This window comes from Siphateles boraxobius, unplaced genomic scaffold, assembly GCF_051911475.1.
Source record: "Siphateles boraxobius isolate OS27281-9 unplaced genomic scaffold, OSU_SipBor_1 13, whole genome shotgun sequence".
NCBI lineage: Eukaryota > Metazoa > Chordata > Actinopteri > Cypriniformes > Leuciscidae > Siphateles > Siphateles boraxobius.
Window position 1 is genome coordinate 12,529,859 of NW_027508733.1, and position 11,843 is coordinate 12,541,701.

General features: G+C 38.0%; 1 long non-coding RNA gene and 1 pseudogene across 2 annotated transcripts; one reads left to right on the plus strand and one right to left on the minus strand.

Moving 5' to 3' along the window:
* Positions 1-1,609: 1,609 nt before the first annotated feature.
* On the minus strand, positions 1,610-4,971 carry LOC143736333 (uncharacterized; annotated as a pseudogene). The gene is made up of 5 exons (XR_013203412.1): positions 4,956-4,971; positions 3,837-3,995; positions 2,790-3,109; positions 1,939-2,061; positions 1,610-1,647 (listed from the first exon to the last, which is right to left on the minus strand). The product of XR_013203412.1 is annotated as an uncharacterized LOC143736333 (transcript).
* Positions 4,972-11,097: 6,126 nt separating this feature from the next.
* LOC143735571 (uncharacterized) lies at positions 11,098-11,843 on the plus strand. Its single transcript, XR_013203232.1, has 4 exons — positions 11,098-11,148; positions 11,224-11,377; positions 11,465-11,575; positions 11,797-11,843. It is a non-coding gene; the product is annotated as an uncharacterized LOC143735571 (long non-coding RNA).

Sequence of the window (11,843 nt, forward strand, 5' to 3'; positions counted from 1 at the left end):
ACAGGAGTCTAACATGGGTAAAGCTCCAACAATCATCTATCCAAATGAGTGGGGGTTAGCATCAGACATGCTCACTGTTCTTATTCCTTTTGAGGAGGTCACACGGGCGCTCTCAAAACACAGCGCCTCCATCTCTGAGGTCATCCCCCTCCTGCATGGCCTGTGCTCCATCATCAGGTCACTGCATGCTGGTGAGGAATCTGAGGATGAATCTGATCAGTTCATGGCTGGTGATGATGATCAGGATGCCACAGTGGGGCTGGGCCAAGATGTTGCGGCTGAGTCCAGGGAAAGGTTAGGCACAGCAGCAAGGAAACTGGCAGCCAATCTGAGCAAAGAACTAAAATGGCGTTTTGAACCAATTTTTGCAAACTCCACATTTCTGCTTGCCACTCTCCTTGACCCCAGATATAAGGACAGCTGTTTTCCAAACAATGTTGATGTGGAGACACTGAAGAGGACATTACTCCTCAGGATGGAGCTCTGTGACCCTGTGGCTACACCTGCAAGAAACACAGAAGAGACACCTGCCACCAGCAGCACTTCAGTCTTGTCTTTCCTGCAGAAAAAGAAATCGGCTATTCCAATGAGGACACATTTACCATCAGGTGATGTGGAGGCCTACCTGGCAGATGGGGACATCAGCCTTACCGATGACCCAGTGAAATACTGGTCAGGCAAGCTTCAGTGCTGGCCCAATCTTACACGCTTTGCACTGCAGCATCTCAGTTGTCCACCTACAAGTGTCCAGTCTGAGCGTGTTTTTAGCACAGCTGGAAATGTGGTCAGTCCACAACGTGCAAACTTAGACCCTAGCCATGTGGAACAACTGGTCTTCATTAAAGTCAATGCAGATCTGAAAAACAGCGTTGGACTATTTGATTCGTAGAACACAGTCCCCCGACCCCCCCTCTCTCTTTCTCTCTCTCTCTCTCTCTCTCTCTCTCTCTCTTACTCACACACACACACACACCTGGTGTGGAAATAAAAATAAAAAAAGAACAAAAAAAATTCACACTCTTAAAAAAATTAAAAGGTAAAAAAAGAAAGTTATGTTGAGTATGAAAACTCTTGTTCATTACATTTTACTTAATAATTACAACCACATGTGTTGTATTCATTATTGCAAAACTTGTTCTGTATATAGTTCGTTTGTTATCGTGATCAAAAAAAACATTGATCTAAAGCTCAATGCTGATGCGGTCATGTAAATATAGTTTTCTAGTCAGCAATAAATATAACAATTTCTGATCAACCCATATCAATTGCATGCTTAAAATAACATACCCGTTAAAGCCCCGCCCATTTCAAGACAACCCGACCCACTTCCGGGTTAAATCCCACCCACTTCCGGTTTAGGCCCCGCCCAGTCCGAGTACAGATACAGATACAGATAATTCATATGGTTAACAGATACAGATACAGATACAGATAATGCTGTACTCGCTCATCCCTAATAGTTACATTCAAGTTATTTTAAGGCATGAAAAAAAATCACAGGAAAAAACGCTACAATATATCATTTTGATGATCAAGAGTTTTAAGGAATTCAATTATTGACTACAGGGGGACTTTAAGTTTTGAAGAAAAGCTTGTCATAAACAAACATTCAGATGTGGTGGAAGATGTTCTCATGTTTCAGAGTTTCTGTAACAGAGTGGTGTTTAATATCTGAACACAAATTCAGCTATGGGGTTAAAATTCATAAATGCAGACCAGCAATATGCCCATCCGATCTTGAAAAATTCACGTACATTGAACTAAGCATTATGGATCTGTGGTATTTTCCTCTTAATTCTGATAATAAGACTTCATTAATTATTGCAGCATGATCAATGAAGCAGAAACCTTTAAATACTGATCTACTGTAGCATAATAAAGCACATGTTTTTTTGTCCTGCTGTATTCGCTGTAATAGTAACCCATTTGTTTACTCACCAAGTAGTTGAGAGATCTTGCGGCGATAGTAAATCACAACAGCAGGTAAAGCTGCAGCCACCAGCAAAACTGCAACAACAATCCCTACTACAACACCTGGAGACAGACCCGGATCTGAAACAGCTAAAGAATTGGGCACAGTGTGATTTTTTTATCGGATTTAGTTCAATTAGCTTTCTCTCTATAAATCATATTATTATGAGAGAAGACTTCATTTCCCACAATTAGTTAGCATGATGATTTTCTAACATATTTCATGTTGTGTATGACATATTTCATGTTGTGTATGATATATTTCATGTTGTGTATGACATATTTCATGTTGTGTATGACATATTTCATGTTGTGTATGACATATGTCATGTTGTGTATGATATATTTCATGTTGTGTATGACATATTTCATGTTCTGTGTCTCTGCAGGTGCTCGATATTGAATATATATTGTTCACACAGCATAAATATTACAGTGAGATGACCCAGAATGTCTTCAAATATACGCTGCTCTGCTGTGAATTATAATTTATCATGATTCAAGATTGTAATGTGTTGTGTGAAGTCTGAGTAAGTCTGACTATGTGTTTGTCCCTGAGTTACAGGTGATTTACTGTAAGGTGTGGCTATAAATCATGCAATTCAAAACCATCATGGCGACCAGTGCACATGTGAGGTGTCTCAGCTGAAGGAAATAATACATAATTTATTGGCTTTAATATATCGGCCAAATTTTCTTATCGGGAACATAACGATAACACTAAAATGTACATTTATATAAGTTTCTGATCTAATTATACCTTATGTCATCATTATTACATTGAAAGACTGACTCTTTACAGACTCAGAGTTACTCACCATTGACAGAAAGAAGGAATAGCTGTGAGCTCTCGGGGCTCTGATCTGTAGTTCATAAAGTCCAGTGTGTTCGGTTCTGGTGTTCTTGATGGTCAGAGATCCAGTTTGTTGATCCAGTTTCAGTCGGTCTCTGAATCTCTCATCAGCATCGTTTAATGAGGTTTCTTTAGTTTCCACATCAATTTTAGCCAGGAGAATTCCTTCATCTCCAAACCACACGATCAGATCATCTCTCTGTACTTCAACATCAGCCTTTAGAGTGACAGAATCTCCCTCCATCACTGACTCTGACTTCACTTCATCCGTCTTACCAACCACACCTGGAAACAAGCAGAAACAGTTTCTCATCATCAATCTCAATCATTTACTCTGTATCTGGAAAGAGTAATTTAAATTCATTGTAATTTATATATAACCATCATTTCAGACATTTACAGCTTTTAATTGTTGAAGATAAGTGTTAATAATTAAGCTAATAAAAAGCATATTTCTGCTCGTATAGTACATAAGATCATAAACACTGACGTGTTGACAGATAACAGATCACACTGTCATGTGACACAGAAAGAAACATCATATTACTGTCTCAGTTTGAGTTAACTGATTCACATATAATATGTGTGCGTAAATATAGACCTTATAAATTAAGTTATTTCATGTGAGTAAAAATGAGTGGGTCACTCTTAAAAAATGTTTTAGGTAACACTTTATCTTAAGGTGATATGGTTACACGTTACTATTGTGGTTACTATAGTAATAACAGTAAATTGTGCAAAATTGCAATTAACTAAACCCTAAACCAAACTCTAGAGTAAGTGCATGTTCATTCATATTACTCATGATACTTACATATAACAATGTAACAACATCACCTTAAAATAAAGTGTAACCATGTTTTATAATAGGCTACATGTCACATATTTGATGTCTCTTGTGGTGTCTGAGATGGTTTATTATAAATAATAGAAGGATCTAATTAATACACAGACAGTGCTAATCCAAACCGGATCATTGTTAGGCCTACATTGTAAGACTTGAGATACTCACCAAAGATAGTAACATTAAATATCTTTATGGTAGTCTTTTCTCTAGAGATGGAGAGTGTATATTTTCCTGAATGTCTGTTTCTGGTGTTTCTGACGTTGAGAGATCCAGTGTTTTGGTCCACCTGTAATCTGCGTCTGAATCTCTCATCATCGGTGAAATAAATTCAAGTCGCCCTTTCTTGTTATTTGAGATATGACAGAGTCTTTAGGTCCAAACAGCCACAGTATGGTATCATCGTTCCGTATTTCAGAAAGATTAGTGTGTAGAGTAACAGAATCTCCCTCCATCACTGTCTCCGTCTTTGCAGAAACACCAAGAGCAGAAACCATCAGTTTTACAGATCAGACTCTACAACAAGCCTTTTTCCTAATTAGGAATTGAGTTCAAAATACAATTCATATATAAAAGCTAACTTTACTGGTTATGGTTGAATTGGTTAGACCCTGTAAATGAACAAATTCCAGAAATAATAGGAGTAACAGCAAATTCACCTTTTTTTTCCCCACTAGACAAACTAGGTATGCTGGGTAGGAGGGCGTGGTGTGAAACTTTTACTTTCCAGAAGATGTCGATGGCAACTGATTCGATACTTTTTGCCATATACACAAACAACCACATTTGCCACATTATAAGTGTTGAAACAACCGCATTTGCAACATTATTTATTTATTTATTAGCCTACTGTAGCGCGTCGCATTGGAGTGACGTCAACTCCCCTCTTCATTTGATTGGCTAGAGGAGGAGCTGTCAATCTAGAACTAGTGGACCAATGGTGACGCTTAAGCCTGCCCTAATTTACATGAAACTCGTACTGCAACATTTGGAAGAGCAAGCGCAGAACATGGAAAGAAGAGCGAAGAGAAAAACAGCACAAGCATACAAAAAAATAAATTATGAGCAGAAAATGAAAGACAGCGCAAAGTACAGAGTAATAAAACCAAGGAAAACATAATTTTAAAGAAAGCATGAACACAAGTTTAAGTTTTGTAAAAAATATTTTTAATTTGTTTAAAGTTTTTTTTTTTCATGCTTGTTATTTTTTGATTCACGCTTATTATATTTTGATCCGTGGCCGCATAGCCTACATTTAGCGGGATATTGATCCCATACTACCAGTACCTGGTTTAAGGACCATGGTATACCTGTTCTTAATTGGCCAGCAAACTCACCTGACCTAAACCCTATAGAAAATCTATGGGGTATTGTGAAGAGGAAGATGCGATACGCCAGACCCAACAATGTAGAAGAGCTGAAGGCCACTATCAGAGCAACCTGGGCTCTCATAACACCTGAGCAGTGCCACAGACTGACCGACTCCATGCCACGCCGCATTGCTGCAGTAATTCAGGCTAAAAGGAGCCCCAACTAAGTATTGAGTGCTGTACATGCTCATACTTTTCATGTTCATACTTTTCAGTTGGCCAACATTTCTAAAAATCCTTTTTTTGTGTAGGTCTTAAGAAATATTCTAACTTTCTGAGATACTGAATTTGGGATTTTCATTAGTTGTCAGTTTTAATCATCACAATTAAATGAAACAAACATTTGAAATATATCAGTCTCTGTGTAATGAATGAATATAATATTCAAATTTCACTTTTTGAATGGAAGTATTGAAATAAATCAACTTTTTGATGATATTCTAATTATATGACCAGCACCTGTATACCTGTGTCTTTAAAGATTTATAACACTTTGTGCGTGGGTAAATTATTCTTTAAAGGTGGACATTTGCAACAAAGATGTCAGTTTACTTCCATCTTGGAAACCAGTGCCCGTATTCATAAAGATTCTAAGAATCCTCTCAGAAAACTCTTAATTTAGCTGAAATCTTTGACGTAGGAGTCTTAGCTTAAGAGCGATTCGGGACCGATCTGAGAGCAACTCTGAGTAAGGAGAAGACAAAAACTTTTATCTTAGTGAGGAGGCGGGGCTGACCCCGTTGCTATGTATGACACAATCTTTTGAAGACCAGCGCCGCCGCTCCCACCACGCGCATCACGCGCTGTGCGTAGGGCACCAAGTGCTGAGGGGGGCACCCAAAATAGCCTAATGAAAAATCAATCATCAGATCATAGTCATAATAATTATAGTGCTGATATTATTTCATTATAGAAATATTATTAGGCACTTTTTAGGGATGTATATAACAAGACAGGCGGAACAAGAGTATTTAATTGCTCTAGAAAGTAACGATGGTGCCGCCGCCGCCTCAGTGTTCCGTTGGATTGCGCGTTAAAAAGTTAAAGTTAAACCGGCAAAAATAAACGTTTTTTTTTCCCGGGGGCGGGGGGCACCATAAAGGAATTATGCTTAGGGCACCAAAATGTCTAGCAGCGGTACTGTGAAGACTGTGATTGGTTGGTTGTCCAAGAAGGAAAAAAAGAGTGATTTTATGTATAGGGTCTATTCTAAGCCTTCACTTTGAAATTACATGCGTAATTTTTCCTATTTGACCATTCTCATACACACACACACATTATATATGTGTATAAATCCTTTTTTTATTTACCATTCTGTTAATTTTCTATAATTGGATTAGAATGATAAAAATCGTTCCACTGTCCATTTAAGTGGTGGTTTGAATGTTGGTTTTAATGTAGCAAACATGGAATAAAAAAACAGGAAGGACAAGAAAGCTCAACTGGACAGAGGAACAGCCCAGTTAGTGGATGAAGACAAGGCCATCCTTAAAGGAAAATCAGGCCGGGTGTCACAGCACAGAAGCAGACGTGGGAGCTTATAGCGGTTAATAATAAATTATTTACGGTTCATTCCCTCTGCTTGTGCGGAAGCCTGCTATATTCATAAATGCATTTTTTTTAGCCTGCAAGGTCAGAATGTCCAGTGGAAACTAAATGAACTGCGACACAATAAGAGGTTCTGAAAGTGCTGTAATTGTTTGTGATCACTCTGCTTACAGATGGTTGTGACAGACCCAAATCATCACTGCTACATTGATGCATCTTCCCAGCTGCCAAATATCTTAATGTACAGTAGTGATTTAATTTCTGGCACTATGCCATTCCTGCGCTGTGTCGGAGATGTTATTGTGTCTCTAATAAAATTGGTCACAAACATGATCCCTGCACGATCTAATCTATAGTGGTTTATTAACTCACTGTCATCTTTTGTCTGCAATGCATTTCTTCTCCCTCTTCGTCTTTCTGCCATTTTCTCCTCTGCTAAAGTAACTCTTAAGCCTCTTAAATGTCCTCGTCCGTACTCCTAACAATTTTGACCTTAAGAACTCTTTTAAGGGTTAAGATGCTTTCTGAATTACTTTGTTCTTTACTAGGATTTTTTCTTTAATTTTAAGAGTAAACGCCCACATTTCTAAGAATTTTCTTAGAATTTTGTCACTAGGAGCTACTTTTTGCATTAAGATTCTTTATGAATACGGGCCCAGGCCTTTTAACTTGGGAACAATGTCATTGGATGATTGCTGTTAATATTTCAAATTAAACCATACTTATGCTTTTAGTGCAAATGGTTCATGAACTGTATCTGTTTTAGTCCCGGTATGCCATTTCTTGGGATTTCTCAAAAGTGGGAGTGCAGGCTAACAGGTTAAATTATAATTTAAAGTTATATTTTTATGTGAACAAAAGTTTTTTTGTTTTTTTTTTAACAATTTTTTCAATCCATTTAAAGTTGTCTTATTGAAAAGTTTGTTGCACAATAATAGGTAAAAGTGTTCTCGGACATTTTTCAGATTATGAAGCCAAAGCAAAGACAACTGTTCTTTCTTGACTCGCTCTGTGGCTCTGGTTTAAGTGATGCCAGATACATTCAATTATACAGGTCCTTCAAATGTTCACAACAGCAGTGTGGTAGTTCTGTTTGAAACCAAACTGCTTGTTTGTTTTTGTTCCACTTATAACATAACTTTCAAGGAATGAATTATTGTTACTATGTTTTACTAAGGTGAACATGTACATGTACACCAACTTAATGTACTTTTTTATGCAAGTTAAACTTGTGTGTGTATATCTATAACATCTATGTGAATATAATATCTATTCTGCTAATATCCATTCTGTACATGTGCATTGATCAGTCTCGCACAGCAAGAAAAGTACAACTGAGTCAATTTGGATTTCATGTTGACGTCAAATTGTATGTTAGTTCAGTTTTAGACCATACATTTTTTTAAAAATCTTATTTAACTTACTGTTTGTTCATTCGTTCATTCAAATTTTTCCAACCCAACTGTTCAAAATTAATTTCCATGCTTGCAAGTAAGCGTCGTAGCAAAATTCCTCTTAGTTCCATTAATCTAGCCAGGTAGCCACACACACGGCCTGGCACTGGTATTTCCTTAAAGAACAATATTTTTGCTCATCTTTATTCATTGTTCATATTGAGAGCTTGCCCACAAAATTGCACCAGGACTATGGTCGGAGACTGTCCTAAATGACATTACGGTGGGAAAAAAAAATTTTTCTTTTTTTTTTGATGTCCCACATGACTATGAACACAGCTTCTGCTGTAATGTATAAAGTTCTTAATTTACAAGTTGTTGTGTGTTTATCATATCCATTAATAATTTATGGTGTGTTTGATTTCATTACTAGGACAATGCAAGACAAAGGCTGTCAAATAACTGTGGAGTGTTTGTCTTGATGGCAAGTACAGAATATGTAAATGAGGAACATCGAGGTGTAATCAATTGCTTTTACCCATTTCACTTTTTTTGTTTCTTTGCATATTATAGTATGCACTGTATGTTGTTCTGGGACAGAAGTTTGACTTCACTGAAGTAAGTATTTATTTTTTGTAGCTATATGCATTTTAATATAATTTAAAATTATAATAATTCATTACTTTATGTACACAGCTGAACATGAAGAACATAAGACAATGGTGGTGTGCCATCTTGCTTGAAAATTTCTCTTTAGAGTAAGTGTGAAAAAATTAGCTGTACTTTTAACACGTGGTGTTTTTAAGAAACCCTTAAAGAAGTGAAGAAATCTTGTTCACTCTGTAAACTGTTTTGGGAAGTCATGGAACGGAATGATTTAGTGACTCGCTCATAACACTATTTCAGTAAAAATATATTCTGCAGACCCTTGGAGTGAAAAGGAGTAGCAAAGTGTTTCAGTGATGATAAAAATCAGCAGGTGTAAACACTACTTGCTCTATCAAACTCCTTTAATATATGTTCTTAATACTATTATGGGTTGGCAAGATTTTGAAATGTTGTTGTATTCATTGGTGAATAAGATTTTTTTTTAAATATTTAAAATTGGACCATTAATTCGATTTTTTTTTTTTACAAAAGTCTTTACTGTAATTTGTGATCAATGTAATGCATCCTTGCATTCAATTAATTTTGATATTGTACTTGTTCTATTGCTAACTTTATTTGTTTTTGTTGCATGACAATCAAATTGTGGAAGACATGGGAGAAAGAGAAAACGAGCTGTTGTAGCTGGTATTGTCAACTTTTTATATTTTGCTGATATTTTTTTGTCAAATTAAAAAAATTAATGGATAATTTATCACTTTTTTTATGGAACTTTTTTAACCTATGGGAAGAAAAAAAACTGAACTTGGATATGAAAGTAAGAACTTTTTTATATGAAACAAAATACATATACTATGCTGGGTTTCAAATTATGTAACTATAATATTGATCAGCTAATTTTAAATTACTTCATTTTAGCAGACCCAACCCCAGTTGTGCCCTCTGTTTTTAGCAAGGTGTGCATAATCAATTTTAATGCTGATTTAAAATGTGTATCATAGAACAATTTTAATCCACTTATATTTTTCTTTAAAGTCAAAGTCAAAGTCAGCTTTATTGTCAATTTCTTCACATGTCAAGACATACAAGAGATCGAAATTACGTTTTTCCTCCATCCCACGGTGTACAGACAATATACTGTATGCCTACAGTCAATATAATAGTGCAAAAGTGCAAATAGTGCAAAAAGTCTGTTGTGCAAAAAGTCTGTTGTTCCAGTGTGCAATGTGCAATTTATGCATACAGTCAATATAATAATAGTAATAGTGCAAAAGTCAGTTTTCAGGACAAACAGGACAGCAACAGCAACGCAAGTCCAAAGGATGTTATGTAACTGGGGGGAGAAGGGGAAGAGAGTTCAGCATCCTAACAGCCTGGTGTATGAAGCTGTTGGTGAGTCTGGTGGTGCGGGCACGCAGGCTTCTGTACCTCTTACCAGAGGGCAGTTGCTCAAACAAATTGTGAGCGGGGGGGCTTGCATCACTCACAATTGTGATGGCTTTGCGAGTGAGGTGGGCGGTGTAAATATCCTTCAGGGAGGGGATTGGGAGTGAGGCACCAATTATCCTTCCAGCTGTGTTCACTATGCGCTGCAGGGCCTTTCTGTTGTAGTCAGTACAGCTTCCGCCCCACACAGCAACACAGCTGGAGAGGATGCTCTCAATGGTGCCTCGGTAGAATGTGATCATGATGGCTGGTGGAGCACCTACCCGCCTGAGTTTCCGCAGGAAGTACAGGCGGCACTGAGCCCTCTTTGCCAGTGATGCAGTGTTGGTGGTCCAGGAGAGGTCTTCACTGATGTGAACCCCCAGGAATTTCGTGCTTCTCACTCTTTCCACCACAGCACCGTTAATGGTCAGTGGCAGGTGTTGGGTGTGGCCTCTCCGGAAATCAACAACAATCTCCTTAGTTTTGCTGACATTCAGCAGGAGGTTGTTGTCCCTGCACCACGTGGTCAGAAGTTCGATCTCCAACCTGTATTTGGTCTCGTCGCCCTTGGTGATAAGACCCACTAGAGTAGTGTCATCAGCAAATTTCACTATATGGTTGTCGCTGTAATTTGCAGTGCAGTCATGCGTCAGCAGGGTGAAGAGCAGCGGACTGAGCACGCAGCCTTGAGGGGCCCCCGTGCTCAGTGTGATGCAGCTTGAGATGTTGTTTCCAACACGTACCACTTGAGGCCTCTGGCAGAGGAAGTCCAGTAGCCAGTTGCAGAGATAAGTACTGAGTCCCAGTTTGTCAAGCTTGCAGATTAGTTGTTGTGGTATTATTGTGTTGAATGCAGAACTAAAGTCTATAAACAGTAATCTCACATATGAGTCTCTTTTTTCCAGATGGGTGAGGGCTGGGTGGAGTGTAGAGCAGATTGCATCCTCTGTCGACCGTTTGGCACGGTATGCAAACTGGAACGGGTCCAGGGTGGGGGGAAGAATGGATTTGATGTGTGACATGACAAGCCGCTCAAAGCACTTCATGATGATGGATGTCAGTGCCACGGGGCGGTAGTAATTAAAGCATGAGCTGTTAAAAGAAGATGACCCGCCATCATGCTTCATCTTCAAGGTAGTTGAATAATGTTATATAATGTGCTTTTTAACATTTTTTAACGGCCTGTGCTAACTGTTGCTATCTTTTCAGTTATCAGGAGCGTTGCTGAAGAACATACTTCTTGAAGTTGTTCTTCAAGAAGGAGATGCTGCCTACATGCCCCTGTCATTGGCTTGCTCAAGGTTCAGGGACATAGTTGGGGATGACAATTTCAAGAATCAGGCACACTTCTTATGGCTAGAAAGTAAATAGTGACATTAAAAAATAAAACGCAAAACAAGAACATCATTGATAATGTTAAATATTATGTTCTCATTTTTTTTCACCTCAGGTGTTGCATGCTGGAAAAATAAGTCGTCTCACTACAAACAGCTCTTCTGGAGGATGTACTCAATCTCCACTTGTTTGGAGTGTGGGTTTGAGTACAAATGCTGCACACCTGGTACGTTTTGTGTAAATTGGTGATGGATAAACTAGTTGTTAGTCTAAAGAAAAACTAAAAATCTAATTTACTTATGTCATCCCTTGGAGTTTAAAAGTTATGGACACCATTCACTTGCATGGCATGGACCTACAGAGCTGAGAAATTATTCTTAATGTTTGTAAATGTTCAATGTCAACTATAAACCCTAGTTCTTATTGTGCTTCTTGTGTATCCACCAGGTTAAGCTGGGAAGGGAAAGTGAGGCGAGCTCCAGGGCATTTATTCA